The sequence below is a fragment of the Furipterus horrens genome, unplaced genomic scaffold (genome assembly GCF_987537825.1).
Source record: "Furipterus horrens unplaced genomic scaffold, mFurHor1.1.pri manual_scaffold_7, whole genome shotgun sequence".
NCBI lineage: Eukaryota > Metazoa > Chordata > Mammalia > Chiroptera > Furipteridae > Furipterus > Furipterus horrens.
In genome coordinates this window covers 134781051-134800592 of record NW_028327177.1, presented here as the reverse complement: position 1 = coordinate 134800592, position 19542 = coordinate 134781051, and the positions used below count along the sequence as shown (strand labels likewise).

Here is a 19542-nt window from a genome sequence, read left to right as displayed (position 1 = left end):
GTTCAGTAGATGCTTGATTAAAATGAGAGAATGAACAATGGGTGTCTCACAACAGCTGCAGGGGCCCTCAGCCTGTCCCTGCCTGTCCCCAGATGCTCTCTAGCAGTCCCATGTCCCCTCAGAGACCTCTGCTCTGGCTCAGGCAACAGTGTCTTTTCAGTGAAAAAGGCAACACAGAAAGGGGCCTCTCTAAACTGACCATGATATTTATAAAGTGCTGCTCCTTAGAGAAAAACTTTTAAAGGACTTTGTGAACCCACTACACCTTTTCCTAATTCATGCAAATTAATTAGAAAGCTTTAATCAACACACACATTTATTTATGCATTCTAGACATGGCACTAGCATCTCTATGTAACCATGAGGGTGGTCAGTATCAATTGTACTGGTCCCTCCGGGACTGCAGGTGGAGATCAGCACCCTGAACATAAAGTGGGTTTTTTTCCTTCCTTTTTCCCATCTTCTCTTAAAAGGTAACGGGGATGTGTGGTGATTTTTTAGCAGAAGTGGCATGTGGCCCTTAGTCCTGGGAGGTCCTCTGGAAAGACAACGCAAGTAGTAAACCGACATTTGCAGTTGGAACTCACTACTTCTTCACGTCTACACGGGACCGAAAGCCGGACGCGGAAATGGGTGCCGGCTCTGCAAAGTGAAGGGGGATGCAGGTCAGCATTTGGAAAACAGGGCAGTTCCTCAGTTCTTGTCCATCAGGTCCCTCAGAACCATGAGCAACGGCCGGCCCTGGTCGTGTGTGAGGGATTCATCGCGGGAGGGACAGGAAGCAAACCTGGACTCTGACTATCCGGGACCTGAACCTTATGTGGGAACAATATTCTGGCTTCAAATATCAAAACTCCAAAGGAACCCTGGCTGCTGTGGCTCAGTGGATTGAGCGTCGGCCGGCGAGCCAAGTGTCGCTGGTTCGATTCCCAGTCAGGGCACATGACTAGGTTGCACGTCAGGTCACCAGTTGGGGGCGCAAGTGAGAGGCAACCACACAGTGACGTTTCTCTCCCTCTCTCTTTTCCCCTCTCTCTAAAAAACTAAAAAATAAATAAACAAATAAATAAATTATTAAAAAAAAAAAAACTCCAAAGGAAGACCATGATCAGACGCAAGACCTCTTAATATGTGATTGGATTAAGGTATGGGATGTTTAATACGTACTTAGGGAAAAAATTTAAGTTAACAAACAAAGCAAGAAATTTCAAGTTTATTCAAACTCAAGTCAAGTGCACCAAAAAAAAAAAGAAAATCACAACTTTGTCATTCTCTGTAATTGTATAATTGATGCAATATCACAAGCTCATCCCTCGCTAAATATTGACTGGGAAAGACAGGGAAAAGAAGTCAGAAACTGAACTTCTGAGTTTATACTCGGTCACTCTGCCAAGTGTGTTAAATCTGAGATGCTTATGAGGATCTAGTGGTGGTGATGCCACACAGTAGACTGGTCTGTAGCAGAAGCATTGGCCCAGCCCCAAAATCGCTGAGGATCACCGTATAAAATAAGCAGGAAACAAGGCAGGAAGACCAACAATGAACAGGAAAGGCAGATGGATTAATGTAGGCAGGAAAGAAGAACAAACAGGATTTCTCCAAGGGAAATTAGGGTAGATGATGATTCATTTTACTGGGATGAAACAGGCTTAAGAATGGAGGGAGGGAAGATTCAGAGTTCACTCTCAGGCACATCCAGTTTGAGAAACTTGTGAAGTCTCCAAGCAGGTGTGAAAAGAAGTGACTGGCCATGTGCGTCAGGAGATGGTAAGAAAGAAAGAGAGGATGAGAAATAAATTTAAGTGTGTTTGACATATAGATGAGATTTACAGCCAAGGAAACACAGAAAAACACCCAGGTAGAGAGGGAGTATGGAAAAGAAAACATTTTTTATTTATAATAGCAACAAGAATTTTGAGATATGTAGAAATAAAGCAAAAGTTAAAATGTAAATCCTTGTGGGGGGGAAATGTCAAAACATCAGCGAAAGTATAAGAGAACATGTGAATGAATAGAAGTTTTTATAGATGGAAAAGATCAGCATAAAGATGCAATATTTGCCAAAATTAATTCATAAGTCCTATGCATTCCTTATTCAAATTACCAAAGATATTTTATAGAACATGATATTGACTTGATGAAAGGGCAAAGAACCAAGAATCACCAAGATAATTCTGAAAGAATAGCAGGATTTTTTTATACCAGATATCAAAACATATTACTAAGAAATAGTAATTAAAATAATTAGCATTGTCTTGGAAATGGACAAATAGACAAGTGGGGAATAAAACAGAACTCAGAAACAAATCCAACTATACTGAGAACTTGGTGTATGATAGAGATGTCATTACAAATCAGCGGTGAGAAATGGATTTGTCTACTAATAATGTTGATATAATTAATGTTCCAGATGATACAATTGACTACACCAAAATTAAAAACTACTGTACATCAAAAGAACCATAAGCATGGTCAAAAAATTAGCAACACTGAGAGAATACAACACATAGACCATATAAAGAATTGCTGTTTGGAATCTTGAAAGAACTACAAATCAGTAAGAAAAAGACAACCCAATAGAAAATTAGGCAAATGATGTGAACAGGAAATTTATAGAAGAGGAAGAAGTGGATGACCCATAAGCAAATCAAAATACATTCAAATTCATCAATTATCAGAAAGATACAAATTAACATACTTAGATATTATTCCACAAGATTACCATATTGGTAAAAGTTAAATAGCCTCACATGAAATGAATTAAGGATGTAGGCAAACAGGACCGCTTATGCACAGTGGGTGAGGCTGTGACTCAGAAGAACCGCCTGGGAGGGCCAACCACAGTATGTAGTCAAGTGCAAGTGTAAAGGCCCCGGAACGCCACTCCTGAGTATATGTCTTCGAGACATCATAGCACATCTGTACAGAGGGGTATACACAGTAATGTTGACTACAGCTTCATTTGAAACGTAAACAAAAGTCACAAAACATAAGCCAGAAATGGATAAAGTGAGGTAAATGCATGCAATGGAATTCTGCACAGCAGCTTACAAGAATTAACTAGATGTCTATAGGAGGACCTGACTCCTCTCAAAAAACAGACTTTTGAATAAAAAACAGCTGAAGAAATGAACAGAAGATAAAGTAGAGACAGTGTGTAGATACATCTTTGATAATAACTATCTTATAAATAAGAACTCTATTATGTATTTAGCATTATTTATTTTTATTTTCCCTCACAAGCTCCTTGAGAGCAGGAACTTTGTTTTCATTCTGCTTCAGTTATTTAGCGCATATAAAAACCCTCAATAAACATTAGTTATTGCTGGGTTTTTGTTTGTAGATATATACAGGGAGGGGCAAAAGTAGGTTTATAGTCATTCATATGGAAAATAATATAATAATTAATAAATTATAATACAAGAATAAACTGTGTTTCACATACAACTGGAATATGATACAAAATATGATAAATATCATATTTTCAGGTAATTGATAAGATGATCCCACACTTCTTATTGAAGTATAAAGGCCAAAGATGAACCAAGGCAATTCTGAGTAAGAATAAGGTCTTGTCCTACCAGGTACACACACTCATCATAAACTTTACTAATTAAAACAGTAGAGTACTGGCTTGGAAACAGACCAAACAGATCAATGCAACAGAACAGAGAGCTCAGAAACAGACTCAAAGGTGCATAGTTGCATGATTTATAGGAGCATTTTTAAATGGAAAATGGATGAACTACTCAAAAGAGAGACAAAATGAGAATAGACCAAAGTCCCCAATAAGAATAATAACAGCAAATACATATCAGGAGATTCAAGCCAGGCACAATTCAAGGGTTTTACATATTTAACTCATTTAGTCCTCACAACCTCGCAATATCCCCCAATGCAAATGAGGAAGCTGAGGACATACAGGGGGGCCCAAGGTCTCCATCAAGGTAGAGTAGTCTGTATTTCTAACCTTGTCACTACATGGTTTCTAATAGCAGACTTAAGAATGAATCTTTAACAGCCAGCAATTGTATGCCAATATGCTTAACTGTAAGATTAAAGAATAGAGAAATAACAGGCCAAGAAAGTCAGTCCAGCCCATTCCAAACTGGCCCAATAAGATGGGGGTGGAAAGGAGATTAGCAAAGAACAAAAAAAATCCCATCAGAGCACGAGGGAGGGGTACAGGGAGCAGGAGCATTCAGCAAACGGGGACTGGGCTGGAGCTGAGTTATATGAACCAACCCAGGCTGTGAGCCCTGGGCTGCCGGAAGGATGTCCGCGGCTTCATGCAAGTGAGGAGCGCACATGAGTGTTTTGCCCAAGAGCTGTTTCTGGTATAAAAACTGGGGGTTCAGAGGTTCCACCTCAGGCCCAGGATTATTTCACGTACCCCATCTTTCCTAAGGCTGCTCAACCCCAGCTCCTCTGCTATGAAAAACATCATCACTGCAGAGGAAATTCATTCCACATTCACCGCCTCCCCTGGAGACCAGGAAGAGTTTCTAGCACCTTGCTAATTCTCTCTCAGGCCGGGAGCTAACGCTTTCCCCTGGGCGCAGATTACACAGCAGAAGACAGTGGCAGGCAGCCGTGTTGGACAGTCCACGGCAGCAAAGATACACGTGGGAAGTAAGCTTGGTAACCACCACGTGCTGTCTGGGAGGAGAGCTTTAACTGTTTATCCTTGTTTATCCATGAATGTCCTTGGCAACCAGAATGTTACAGATTAGTACGGTGAATGTAGATTCTTGTCTGGAAGCCAGTTCCAGGTAAGGAAAATGTCGTACAGATATTTATTTTGAATCGGAGTGCTTTTCCCCAGACAGCAGCATCTTGCCAAACCCAATACCAATCTGAGGACTTGCAGAGGCTGTTGAGAACATCACAAGATTCTGACTGTCTTGGAGTTAACCACCACTTAGGAAATGAAACAGCGCTTTCATCATCTTCTTTTCTCTGGCAACGAGGGTAAATTAAAGCAGTCCAAAGTCCACACCGCCACGGCCACCTCTCTCACAGACTTGTGCAAAAGCCCCTTCTGACTGAACAAACACTGCCTGACTCCGGCTATTCTGGAAGGGCAACAAGTGTGACCCAAGGCTGGTATCCTTCGCACACAGACAACATATGTAATATGCAAATATTTTAGAACTAAAAACCTTGCTTAGTATAGTGAAGCCAGATAAACAGGTAAGAAGTCATTTTCTGAATGCAATGTTAATGACGTTTTTGTTACCTCTAAAATTATACAACACACTGTTTTACCTAATGGACATACGAATTTACACTAGAATTGTATATGGGTAAATAAGTCCATAATTTTCTACAGATGGGCAAATGGGTCCAAGAAAAGGAACCGAGGGCATGAATCTGTCTTCTGGTATATCATTTCGCCTACTCAAAAATGTCAGAGGCTCTCCCCTGTGACAAAGCAAAGTCCTTGCTTCTTAGTTAATACGGCCCACGAGGCTCCTCCTGCCCACCTTACCCCTTCATCTCCTACCCCCACCTCACTGCTACAGATCAGAAACATTCTCTATGCGAGCAAAAGATGCACCTTTGCACACACGGTTCCCTTCTCCTGGAATGCCTTTTCCGCATCCTGTTCCGGGGTGCCGAAGGGAAGGAGTGTTTCTAAAGGGGAAGTGGTCAACTTTGTAGAATGATCCTGAGAGGCCATGTGATATGAGGATATAAAGAGTACATTAGATTACATGACAGGAAAATAATTGGTGACTTCGGCAATAGTTGTTTCCAAGGAATGTTTAAAACAGAAATTAAGATTGGAGGGTTCGTGGAGGGAATAGGGCTGAGGATCTGGAGAAACTATAGGCAACTCGGGCCAAAAGTTTGAGAATGAAGGCGAGGAGAGTCATGGTAATTAGAGAGGTAAGTGGCTTCCAGAGTTGTTGTCATTGTTTTTTGAGGGTGGTAGAGAGGTGACTGCTCGGTTTCTGGATTGTTTTTTGTTATGCTGAGAGCATGTGTAAGTGCTCATGGGAAAGGTCCAGTAGAGAGGAGAAGATTGAATTAAAGTCGGAAAGTGGAAATCACGCATATTCTTGAAGAAAACCTGAGGCGTCGGAATGCAGAGCACGTGGCGAAGGGCTGGCCTTTGCCAAAAGAGGGAAAACAGTTGGCTGCGCAAAGTTCGCATGTCATAGCTCTCGATTTCCAGTGAAGGGGGAGATAAGGGTGTCAGCTGAGAAGGAGAGAGCTGAAGTTTTGAGAATAGAATACTTTAGAAGAGATTTTGCAGAAATTAGTAGACCAGGCTGCCAAGGGCTTTTGACAGCCTCGTTGAACTCCCTGACCATTTATCGGTAGCAGTACCAATCACCCCGCTGTGCTTTTCCCCAGTGGTTCTCAGCAGCCTGGGTGCAGACACGGAGAAGGCAGACTGGTTCAATCAGGGTTGGGATTTGTGAGAGAGTTTGCAAGAGAGTAACTAAACTGAGAGACTCTAGAATCTATCTGTAATGGGAAGAAAATAGAAGGTAGAAGAGGGTGAGGATAAATGGGTAGGCGAGTGGATTCTTAAATGAATGGGGAGGTGGAGGGACAAGTCAACCTGACGTACCCAGTGCAAGAACGGTTGTAGTGGGGTGCTTAACAAAGCAAGAGGAAAGAAAGGAGGGTCATGAATGAGATTCTAGATGTTTGCATGGTTTGAATCAGATATGAGGTAGTTTCAAGTACTGTAGTCCCTCGCTATATCGCGGTTCACTTATCGCGACCTCACTGTATCGCGGAGTTTTTAAAAATATTATATTTAATTATTTATCACGGATTTTTCCCTAGATCGCCAGATTTTGCGGTACTGTATACATATGTTGTTAAAGTGATGTAGATTTAAGAGTGTAGAATACATGTAAGGTTCCTACTTCGTGGGGGTGTCTGGGACATAATACCCGCGGTAAGTGAGGGAATACCATATTGGCAACTTCCACAGTGTGACAGTGGGTGGATGAGGCAGCGTGTCTAGTGTTACGCGGGTTTGAGAAAGGTAGACAAACAGTGGCTTAGGTCGTAGTGTCTCTGATGCACAGACATGTTTCTTTTTTTCCAAATTTCTACTCCCCAAACCCAGAATTCTGTGAAATGCCTGGAATCGTTTTTTAAAAGTGTTTAACTCCTATTTAAATTTTGATTGCTCAGACTTGCTGATTCTGCATTCTACTTGAACTTTCTAAACTAGTAATCATTATACAGTACGCTAGATGCAGGTCCCAAAGAGGGTGAGAGATTCATTTGTACCTGTATTTTCATCCATGCACATCTGGCGATTAGGTCTCTGTTATGAGCTTGTCTCGGTATCATTTGCTTCTTTTTTTCCTGAAAGTGAAGCAGCAGAATGTGCTCTGGTTAATGTTTTGGTTACATAGGTCGTAGTTAATTCAAGTGTGTCATACACAGAGCTTCACACTCACAGTCAGAGGAAGGATCGTGAAGACTGATCTAGATGCTCAGTCACTTGGGGAGACAGAGAAGATAACCAATAATCACAAAATCACACGCAAACTTCTAAAATTCCATTTTATCATTATAGAGGAAAAATGTTACATGTCCAGTTAATTCGCTGTCATTAAGTAAAAAATCTTTAGTCATTTTTCCTTGGAAATCTGAGCTCTACAAACCTGATTTTTGCTTATAACACTAATAAATGAAGTGTTTAAAAGAAATGAAATCTCAGAGTCTGGCTCTAAAAATGCAAACTTTTGCTATTAAGTAAAGTATCTGAAGAAAAAAGTTGAAGGACTGCCTTCTCCCCTAGATCTCTGGAAGAGAAATATATATATAACATTATAAACTTGATGAAAGAATCCAATTTGATAAAGGATTTGATATTTTTAAATATCAATTTTGATTTTCCATGCAATATGAAAATTTATATGACTATTGATAATTATTTGTCCCATTCTTTTAAAATATATATCAAATCTTGGAAATGTTGTTTGAACAAAAGCATCTTATAAGATTATGAAGATTCTAGACACAAAAAAATTACCTCCAAATGAAACACGTAACTCGGGTTGTCTTAGTTGATCATTTGTTTTTCTAGTAATAACGATGCAGTTGACAACTCTGTGAAACTAACTTCATAAACCTGTATAAAATTTCTCTGTCAAATCAGCTGAGCATATACCTCTCCTTCTACCCGTCTGACAGAATAATGGACATCCTATAATTCTGCAAGCACTTTTACTTAAACAAAAAATTGATCAACCGTAATGTGGTAGCAGGTAGTGAACCTGTGCTCTCATTGGAAAAAAATGACAAAGGCTGAACAAATATACAGAGTAGTTGTTTGCAGACATTGGATGGCAGGCATTTCCAGGCTATGATCCTTGAGAGAAAGAAAGCAGAAGAGGCGAACCCCACATTTATCTTGGTTTTTCTCCCTGAAGATATTTTTCAAACTGCTACACGGGGAAAAGAGCTCAAGCAGAGAGAGGAAGGAGCAGAGACCAGAGTTAGGCGTTGCTAAGACTGCGGGTACTTGGAAAGGGGTGGAGGGAGCAGTAATGCAGGGAACGACTGAGAAGATGCAATTTCAGGGTGAGACTGTAGGAAGCCCAAGGGGGGAAACATGGTTGCTAAAAGGCTGATAACTGAGCAGAGATAGCAAAGCTCACACCTTACTGGGGAAACATCGTGAGACCTTAGGAGACACCCCAAGCTTTCAGTTGAGACTAAAAAGAATCTTAGCCTATGGTAGGGGCCATGTCTAGAAGTAAGGGCAAAGGTGAAACAGGTGTGCCCTAACAAGACCTAAAACCAAGCCATAACAGGATAAAGGTGACCCTCCAGTAATTGAACATAACCCAGAACCTCTACAATGTGTAATCTACAATGCTCCGCATACAGTAAAAATTATCAGACAAAAGTAGGAAAAGGAGACTGAAATCCAGAGGAAAAATACATGGTCAACAGAAGCAGACTTAGAGATGACCATACGTGGTATGTTAAACAAAGTGGAGGAGAGGTGCACAGAATGGGTGGCAATAGGAGGCATTCTAAAAATAATGGTTAAAGTTCTTAGGAATCAAACAAAAACATCAAGCAGGATGTGGAGAAGGAGAGGGAACCCAGGATGGAACTCAGATACTGACAAATGAATCTGACTGGTCACACGTTAATCACATAACCACACTGAACAGATGAGAAAGAAAGAAGGGGACCTAAGTAACTTTGGAAAATCATGTAGGAAGTGGATAGTAATAAGGCTAAAGACAAAACTAAGTGGCCCTGGCTGGTGTGGCTCAGTGGATTGAGTGCAGGTCTGTGAACAAAAAGGTCGCTGGTTCAATTACTGGTCAGGTCACATGTCTGGGTTGCAGGCCAGGCCCCCAGTTGGGGGCATGTGAGAGGCAACCGATGTGATGTATCTCTCCCTCTCTTTCCTTCTCTCTGAAAATAAATAAATAAAATCTTTTTTAAAATTTACTAATTGCTGGTCAATTTGTTTCTCACAGGAGTATAGATTAGTAGCTCTAAAACTACTTTGTATGTAAACTAGGATTGAGCAAATAAGTACATATACTGTAGATCAGGAGAATCAGGTTTCTTCCTGTCAGAGAATGAAGTTACAAATAAGAGGAATGCTAGAATGAAGCTTGGAGTGTACGGGAATGGGGTCAGAGATGCAGAGAAAAATGCAGATGTGAGTCTATATAGAGTAGTGTACAGCCATCCATTCCCCAGCTTCGTCCACACAGAGGGCTTAGAAGAAGTGACACCCCACTAGCAAAGAATATACCTGGTACCCAGATCTTGGTTTCTAAATACCATTGTCCAATAAGAGGAACCACGGCTCCTTGAAAAAGTGGTTGATTTCAGGGTAAGGCAGAGAAAATGAAGTTGACCTTGAAGTAAATTGTAAGGACAGAAGGTAAGAGAGTGCTCGTAACGGACGAGGACATATCCAAGTGCGGCAGAGCCAGCCTGAAAGAGCTCCCAGTCACCAAAGCCATCTGAGAAAGAAACTAAATAACAATAGTATTGGATTATAAACCGAAGAAAAAAACAACTACCACTGGATTCAAACAAATATGAATAAATAATGAATAAGTAAAGCGATGAGGAGAAAGAGACACTCCTCCTTAAAGAATAATTCCACTTAAAAAAAAGCAGCAGCAGTGGCGGAAGTAGAAAGCCACTATTAGAAAACGCTGCGGTGATCACTTCTGCAAGCAACATTCACTGATGGATGTTAAAATTAGCATATGAAAGTTTAAGGAGAAACAGGGTATTCGCATAGTCTCAAAATATTCCCGCCCCCAATACATATTTATTCATTAAAAAGAAAAAAAACAGCACTTCCATCATGGAATTGAAATCTGGTAAATACCACCTTAACCAAGTGCTCAACATTACGTTCAACGTAGCCTGCCCCACCCCACCCCGCGCTGTGCCAGGCAAAATGCCCCCCCCCCCAAATCCCTTTTTAAATCCTAATTGCTGAAACCCACGAATATGTCCTTGGCGAAAGGAATTCTGCAGATGTAATTAAGGTTAAAGATCTTAAAATACAGACATTATCCTGGGTTGTTTGGGTGGGTCCAATCTAATCATATAAGCCTTTAAAAGCCAAGACCGTTCTCCAGCTGGAATCGGAGAAATGTGACAGAGACTTGGGAGCAGGGATAGAGTTCAGCCCACCACTGCCGGCTGGGCGACGGAGGGGCCCGGGGCCTGAATCCCCCAATGGCAAGGAAATTCTGCTAACACCCTGAATGAGCTTGGATGTGAGTCTCCTCTGGAGCCTCCAGATAAGAGCCAAGCCAGCCAACACCTTGATTTCAGTCTTATGAGCTTCTAATCAGAGCACCAAGCCTCCTGACTTCGTGCAGAATTGTGTGAGAGTAACGGGTGTGGTTTCAGACCCCTAAGTGTGTGGTCATTTGTTACACAACAGTGTAGAACTAGTAGTATACCCACTGCGAGGGGTCACTGAAGATCCAGTCCTCTGTTCTTATAATTAATTTGTGGACTCCCATTAGAAATGGATACACATCCCATGAACCTGTCTGTATCAGATGTCCTGACTTCTAAATGCTATTGTTCCAGAGGCTAAAGCTGCTTTCCTTGCCCACTCATTCCCTATGTGGACACTGACCATGGATTAACTTTTCCTGTGTTCTTGGTGTTCTGGCATATAAGGCTTTGCTGGTCCTGGACGGACTGTCCCTCCCAAAGCTAATTAGTTCCTGGAGACAGCAAGTGACTCTCCCTGTGAACGTGCGTTTCATATGCAAACCAACCAATCCAGAGCCTGAACTCACCTTCTTTATCAAGCTCTCATAGACTGAGCCAATATCCCTGCGTCCTAACCACTCCAGGGTCGAGTCCCAGATGATTCGGGAGAGCCCTTACACCCCAAAGCCCAGGGACCTTACTTAAACTCGCCCATCCTAACCCTGCCTGCCCTGCTTACCCTGCCTGGCTCACTTCTCCCTGCGCAGATACTACAGTCCCTGGCTCACGCTTCCCCAGCTCCTTCTGGCTGCGGGCCGACTCTGACTCCAGTGCTCCCCGTCGGGACCTGCGTGGTCTGGCATACCCTCTCCTCCTGGGAATGTTGAGTAACAAACTATCTTTCCAATGGCAGTCATCTGATCGCTGGCCTCACCATACTTGAAAAAAAATTGTTTAAAATCTCCCAGGTACAGCTTAAAACATATTGGTCCCCTAGCCACCCAGAGCACAGCTAATCTAGGTTTTCATCTAATGCATTATAACAGAAGCACCAGAATCCAGGGTGGCCTTCACAGCCCATTCAAGAGGTCTCTCCTGGGGTCCACACAATGGAACCTAGGACTTCCGGGTTGTGGAGAGCACCTCAACTCCCACCCGCAACCCTCCTGGCCTTCCAAGTCTGTCAGGCCCTGACCCGCCCCTTTTGACTGAGTGGGAGGAGGAGGCCCTTCGTTTCATTCCAGGGTAGCTCATCACAGGAACACATACTCCTTCCAGAAGAAAACACTTTCTCAATCTCTAGGGTGATTTCTATGGCCCAGGTAAGGCAATCATAGCACTTCATGCTACATTTTCCCAAAAGCTGAGTTTCTCAACAAGTGCAGAACCCCAAACTCCTAATCTAATTCCATATTTAGGAAAGAAAATACTTATCCTGCCTCATCCAGGCAACAGTCCTGGTAAAGTCATAATACACTCACTTAACTACAAAGATCATGTAACAAGTTAATCAATTCCCCCTTATTTGGATTTATGATGACTTCAGAGTTTTCTGAGGAAAAAATTGGGTGCTTTATATATGCATATCTAAAGAATCCATTTTAAGAATTATAAACCTGCCAGCCACCTCCAAACAGAACTTTTCCCACTTACGGGCAAACAAAATAAAAGTTCTTTCTACCAGGCACCCTGTCAACATGCTAAAGGTGGCCCGTGGCCTGGGGTGGCTCTTCAGGACAGCTTTTCATGGAACTGTACCTGTTTTCAGCTGATGGTCTTGCTTAGAAAGAAATTATCATATTTATGGGACGAACACTCATAGAGTAACGGACATGAATCCAACACACACAAAGAATCTAGATTAAACGCCTCACTATACACCTATCAAGTTCATGTACATATCATCATAATTACCATTTATAAATAAAGGACAGCCCTTCAACACTTTTGGTGAATATTTGAGGATTGTTAGTAAAAAGCTCTAGATTTTTTAATTTTTTGTATTTTTTTTGTAAGGTTTTAGCTACTCGTTTAAAATCCTAGTTACATTAAACAACACCTTGAATTAGTTAAAAGTTTGAACAATGACATTCAACTATGACTTTGGAAATGTATGATCTAAAATGCAAGCATATTCCTTTTAAAACTGCATAATCTGGACCTAATCATGAGACAACATCAGACCAAACCCTAACTGAGGGACATTTAACAAAATAACTCTTCAAAAATTGTCAAGGCGTGAAAGAGCATGACCGTCTCAGGCACTGACCCAGATGAACGGAGACTAAAGAGGCATCACCGCTAATGGGGATGCGTGATCCTGGGTTGATTTCAGGGATAACTGGTGAAATCTAGTTGTATGCAGATTAGACAACAGTATTTTCTTTATGTTAATTTTCTGATTTTGCTCATATCTGTCATTAAATTTTCAATGGTCCAGAGAAAAGAATGTGTGTATGTTATACAGAGAGAGGATAATAAAGCAAACGTAGTCACATGTCAGAATTTGGGTAGTCTGGATACATCTGGAATTCCTGACTGTTTGCAAGTTTTCTGTGATTAAAAAATAATTTTTTAAATCCACTCATCATGGCATTCTCCTGCTCTGCTAAATAAACATAAAATAGCAGAGCTGCACATCCAGCAACAGTCCATTTTCTGCCTCCATGATTTATTCACAAAGCATTAAAAATTCTTTTCCCCATTTTCTTCCTAGAACTTCAGCCACATTAATGACTTGATTCCCCGGACACATAATCTTTTCTTTCCTTTTTCTATCAACCACAAAACTGAAAAAAACAAAAATAAACTCTAATTTCTGATATTTTCTATTCAAGACAAAGCATGAGCGTCTTTCCCTTTATGGTTTCTAGGGAGCACAATTCCTCTCAGGACTGGGGCTTTGTTGTTCCATTATTATAAACCCAGCCGTGTGAAGGGAGTCGTTGTTCCTAGGTAAGAAAAACTCATTTTCAAATCATGATAAATAATAAAGGAGGAGAGAAAAAGAAGAAGCCAATAATGCCACTGATCTAGCTCCAGGAACAGGGGGCTTTAGACTGCAATCTGAATTAGGGTTCAGAGCCCTTTCCCAGGTTCAATTTCCAAAGATTTGCCAGAACATTCCAGGAGGGCCCTCCACCTACATCAGAATAACGTTGGTGTCCACTGACCTTGTTTTCTCCAGCCTTTTAGGGCCTCCCAACCTTGGCTGCTATGACAGCAGGTCTCCCCTGGGACAGAAGGAAACGGCCCCTACACAAATGTGCACTTGCCACTTGGAGACCAAGTACAGCATGAAGCAAGATGAAAACCAGTGGAATCCCCTTACCGGCAAGCAGCAGCTGTGGAAACAGGTTCCCCGTCTGTACCAGGCTCCTGGAGAGGCTGAGGCCGCTCAATGCATGTGGGATATATAGGGAGAGATTATATAGCGCGTTTTTCATTACACAAGGTGTTTTCATTGGGTCCTCAGCCAAGATTCACTTAAAAACAAAAGCTACACAAAGACTACAAAAAGGCCACACAAAGTTTTAACAAAAGGCCAAAGAAAGACCAAACAAAAGCCAAAGAAAGTTGAAACAAAGAGGGAAACAAAGACGAAACAAAGGCCAAAGACCAAAACAAAGGGCAAAGGAAAATCTAAACAAAAGCTAAGTTACAACCGCATTACACACACACACACACACACACACACACACACGCATGCACACACTCACAAACCGTATCTACACTGCAAACCCACACTCTCATATATTCCAGCCTCCCACCTCTCCCATCCCTTGTAACTAACGCCCCATGCCAACCCCATCCCCAAGGCCCTCTCCACAGCCTACATCAAACCATATGCCAGGTCCAACCACACCACACATGAGCTCATGCCACCAAACCCCACACGGTTCTGCCAATGAGGCTCCCACCACAGCAACCTTCCCACGCCCACCACGCTGCACCTCAGCACATACGCCACAAGCCAATGCCACAAGCCATGAACGAGCGGAAGTCACACTGACGAATTCCTCCCTTTGGGATTCTCTTTTCATACGCTACGTCAATACCCGCCCTCCCTAACAGACCCTATGTACAAACGCGCACATACATAGACACGCCCAAGACTAGCATTCACATGTGTGTGCCCTCACACAATTTAGCAAGCATACCTCAGTCTAGTTACTCCTGAGATTAGGTCTGGTCAATTCCATGACAATTACCATTTACATTCAAATTCATGAAAACTTCTAAAAACCATCTCTTATGGTAGATGACTTCTGTAAATTATGAATCTCCTTTGATTGACATGATAACATAGGCTTCAGTCTTAGACATGGCATTTTCTTATCATTTTCCTAGAATTTGGGGGGAGGAGGGTCACACCATTGAGTCCTATAATTTTGTGTCTGTTAAATTTCATGGTTCTGTAATCCAGTGCTTCTGCTAAATTTCTTTTACGTGTACAACTACATACCAATGACTTGAAAGATGAAAGGATATGTCTGAAACCACTCCAACCAACAGCAGCCTGGCCTCTTTAATTCCCGTATCTCTCTGCGTGACAGTGAGACATTAACGCCAACATTATCATAGTTTCTTCTTAGGCTCTTGTCACAGCACATGCAAAAAAAAAAAAAAAAAAAAAATCATCCTAGGGGACCTTGAGGAGGCAATTCAATGAGCTGGAAAGCATCCAATTGGAATCTCGCTGTACACTAACTTCATGGCTAATTGAAAAGTCTTGATCGGAGTGACGAGGTATACACGTCTGCTGGTTGGTTCACTCCGGCTGCCAGGCCAGCGCTTTCCCTGAGATGCTGGCTGCATGGATGTGCTCCGAGGGCTAGGGAGGAGAGCAAGGTGGCTCCGAGCATGGGCTCTGGAGGCCTCACACAGAGTCACTAAGTCAGCTGTCACAGCGGCTGGAACTGTCCTTGGCACATAGCACTGCGTCAGTTAGCTACTGCAGTTCTGGTCCCAAAGAAGCTTGCAAGAGTTGTAAGAACATACTTCCTATTTAGAAAACAACTGGAAATGAAGACATACTATTTTTTTTTTTCATTTCATTTTTAACTGAATTTATTGGGGTGACATTTGTTAATAAAATGATATAGGTTTCAGGTATGCAAGTCTCTACTATGTCATCTGTATATTGTATTGTGTGTTCACCAGCAAAATCAAGTCTCCTTCCACCGGCATTTACTTCCCCTCTACCCTCTTCTTCCTCCCCTCACCCCCTTTCCCTCTGGTGAATTCAGGTTATTTAAAAAGTACAAGACAGTGGGTAGATTATAAAGATTCACCTTCATTCAAGGACTCCTCTGCTCTTCAAACCTTTACACAAAGGTCCTTAAAGGCAAATTTTGTGAAGTCACATCTTTGATCTTCTGCTCCATGATATATGGAGTGACATACGATTTATGCAACTGACGTGTGGAGAACATGCATTATGCCACCTCCTTTTACTCCTGTTTAAATGCTGGTGTTTGCCCTCCTGCAGTGCTGATCTCAGCCCCAGAAGGACAGCTTAGGAGGCCACATCTGAGTCAGTCTTGCTTCTTTGAATGACAGTTTTGTGTTCCACAGAGGGCAGGACCTCCCAAGACTCGACGTGTGCACGTAGCCAAAATTAAATAACGTGCTAACGTGACAGCTAATTCCTCTGCAGAAATGTTGGCTGCAACTGACAATCCCCACCTGCTACAGGCTGAACTGCGTCTCCTCCAAATGCATATGTTGCTGGTGGAACTCCCAGACCTTACTTAGAAATGGGTCTTTTCAAAGGTAATCAAGTGAAAATGAGGTGGTTGGGGGGGAGGGGTTACTGATATCCTTATAAAAGGGGGGCAGTTTGGACACAGAGACCCTCACAGAGGGGAGACAATGAGAAGACACAGGGAAGGATGGCCACTGACAAGCCAGCGAGCCATCCGGAGCAGAGCCTTCTCTCCAGCCCTCCAAGAACCGACCCTGCAGACATCTTGAGCTCAGACTTCCAGCCTGGAGAACGGCAGGACAGTAAATTCCTGCCGTTTAAGCCACCCAGTGGTACTACGTTGAACTGTGTCATGGCAACCCTAACAAGCTGCTACACCAGTTTCTGTAAAATACTAATTAAAATAAATTATCAAAATGCTCACGTCCAGTTGTAATGTATTAAAAAGCCTACGTTGAGAATCAATAGCCCCTTTTGCCACCTCATCCCACTCCATAATCCCACTCATCAGAGGCAACACGTTTAACTATTTGTCCTACTTATTTCCATATTGTTAAATAATTCACACAGCCATTTACATACTTATTATAGGCCACGGGCTTCCTAGGGAGGATTTACTGTCTGTCCTCTGCTGTTTGTTAAGCCCCCAAGAGGTGACCGGGTGCTCCTCGTCCAAGCACCGGGGTTGCTGACGAATGAGGTCATGGGCAGCCTGTGCTTGGGCAGACCTCACCGTGGAAGTCGCTGGAAGATTTCCCCCCATTGTTCACTTTCTCCAGCGAAGAGCAATCCACGTCTAGCTTGGCGGGGGTGGAGGAGGTCAGAGCTTGAATACCCTTGCTGTTGGTATTCTGTGATCAGGGGAGACAAGGGACCCACAGAACAGGTGGCTGTGCCCCTTTTCTCAGTCCTGCCCATCACCCCTGATCTCCAGTTTCTGAGTCTGGGAATTTCTTCATAATGGACTTCCAGTGCTCAGAGCAAGTTGGTGCACAGAACCCGAGGATCTGTTCAGGATGTGCCGCTTCCCCAGGCCTCAGCCCTGTTTCCCCCTCTACCTGGCACTCCAGGTGTGAAACTTGAGGCATTTGACATGACTTTGGCATGCTTTTCTCCGGCTGCACCTCTGCAAGAATCTGAATTGGAACTTCCTCCACTCTGCCCAATTACCGTCTCCTTTTCTTTGGGGGTTAAAGCCTTTTTAAAAATTCTCGCCCTGGTCCGTGTGGTTCAGTTGGTTGGAGCGTTGTCCCATAACCAAGAAATTGTAGGTTTGGTCCCGTCTGAGCTTGGACAATTCCCAGCCCAGGTGCATGCATCCCAGGCACACACGGGACGCAACCAACAGATGTTTTCCTCTCACATTGATGTTCCTCTCCCTTTCTCTCTAAAAGCAATGGAAAAAAATGTGTCCTCAGCTGAGGATTAAAAAATTTTTTAAATTCTCCACTGCCCCTGTGTATTTTTAATTCCTTGCCCTTTAAAAACATTTTACTACTCTAATTTTAGTATTCTTGAAAGTAGAAAAAATAAGCATGTCATTCACCTGCCACTTTTAACCAAAAAGTTATTGAAAGATTAATTCATACATGTACCATAAAACTCAAAAATTTTAAGTGTAAGATGTAGAGATTTTTAAGTATACTTAAGGGTTGTGTAGGCATTATCACTATCTAATTCTATAACAAGTTTATCACTTTAAAAATAAATACACGCCGGCCTGCAAACCAAAGGGTAACCAGTTCAATTCCCAGTCAGGGCACATGCCTGGGTTGTGGGCCGCGTCCCCAGTTGGGGGCATGTGAGAGGCAACCACACATTGATGCTTCTCTCCTCCCTTCCTTCCCCCCTCTCTAAAAATAAATACATACACAGGGAAAAAAAAATTCCATTTCATTCGCAGTGAAACATTATACTATTTTATATGGACTCAGAGATTCAAGCATAAATGAGGACTGGAGGGTATGACATTTTGTTACGGAGATTACTGAAAATTAGTATGAAATGAGGGGTCATTTACAGAGGAAAGTTAAGCCACCTCTGTTATTTCACCTAAAGGCTTAAATGCACATGAAGCCATATCCACAGACAACTGCTGTTCACCTAACAAAATCATGTGTCAAACTATGTGTTGTAAAAATTGGTTTTTGATTAAAAAGCAGGCCAAGGATCTTCAGATTCATGACAAAAAGCTTTTTCCTATAGAAATAGGAAAAAATGAGTTTTATAAATAGCTATAAGACCATTTAATTATTTCAAGGCATCTAGTGAATTGGCTGTTCAACTATGAGAAACAAATTGAAATGGTTTTTCATTTCCCTTTCAGTCCTCACTTTCAGAGCAAATCTGTCTCCTCCAAGACTTTGACCTTGATCTTACGGATTTTTAGCTACATAGACCCTGACTTTGGTAAACAGAGGAATACACCAACTGAGCTGCCAACAGCTCTGACAAAGCCTCACTGTGTTCCCAAGCTCCACCCAGCCTCTCCCACTCTCTGTCCCTCTCATGCTTAGGCCCAGTCACAATTGTGTTCCGGCCCGTGGTGGCCTGTGGAATAACGTACACCATGTTCCCTAATTAGGGGACTGGATTTTACCCAACTTGCTGTATTGAAATGTCCTCTTTAGGTGACATGCTTCTCCTGTTCATCTTTCTGGGCCCAATGCATGGAGTTCGCCCCTTGTAAGACAGTAGAGAAGGGTGCACACCAGGTAACAAGATGCAAAGATTCACGCTGACTCAGCAAGAAATGTATCAATATGCTGTTGAAGAAAACCAGAGCCAAACAGTAATTACAGTGAACACAGGTTTTCTTCAGGAGCTGCTCCAACGGGAGGAATGAGACTTCAGTGTCACACTGGGCTCAGTTCCAAATACAACAGGGACAGGTGGGGATTTATAGCCCAGGAGGTTGAGGGAGTCAGTGAATGAAAAATTACTAAGTATCAGGTGAGGAAGGATTTCCAGCTAAATGGTCTTGACAAGATTCTTGCTGGTCAGGCCTGGCTGATCAGACATCACCTGGGGAACAGTGAGGATGAGGATGTCAATCAGGTATCAAGGGTGGGGGCCTCTTGCTAAAATGTTAGATTCTTGTTAAAATGGGATGCTACAAAGGCCGATTGAAGTCC

At 42.5% G+C, this 19542-nt stretch overlaps 1 protein-coding gene across 5 annotated transcripts in view; it reads right to left on the bottom strand.

Moving 5' to 3' along the window:
• Window positions 1-7333, bottom strand: part of MOBP (myelin associated oligodendrocyte basic protein) — a 28063-nt gene extending 20730 nt beyond the window's left edge. For all 5 annotated transcript variants that reach the window (XM_090284543.1, XM_090284544.1, XM_090284545.1 and 2 more), the window contains exon 1: window positions 7261-7333. The gene's annotated coding sequence lies outside the window, so the exon portion shown is untranslated. The remainder of the gene's footprint in view (window positions 1-7260) is intronic.
• Window positions 7334-19542: the final 12209 nt, after the last annotated feature.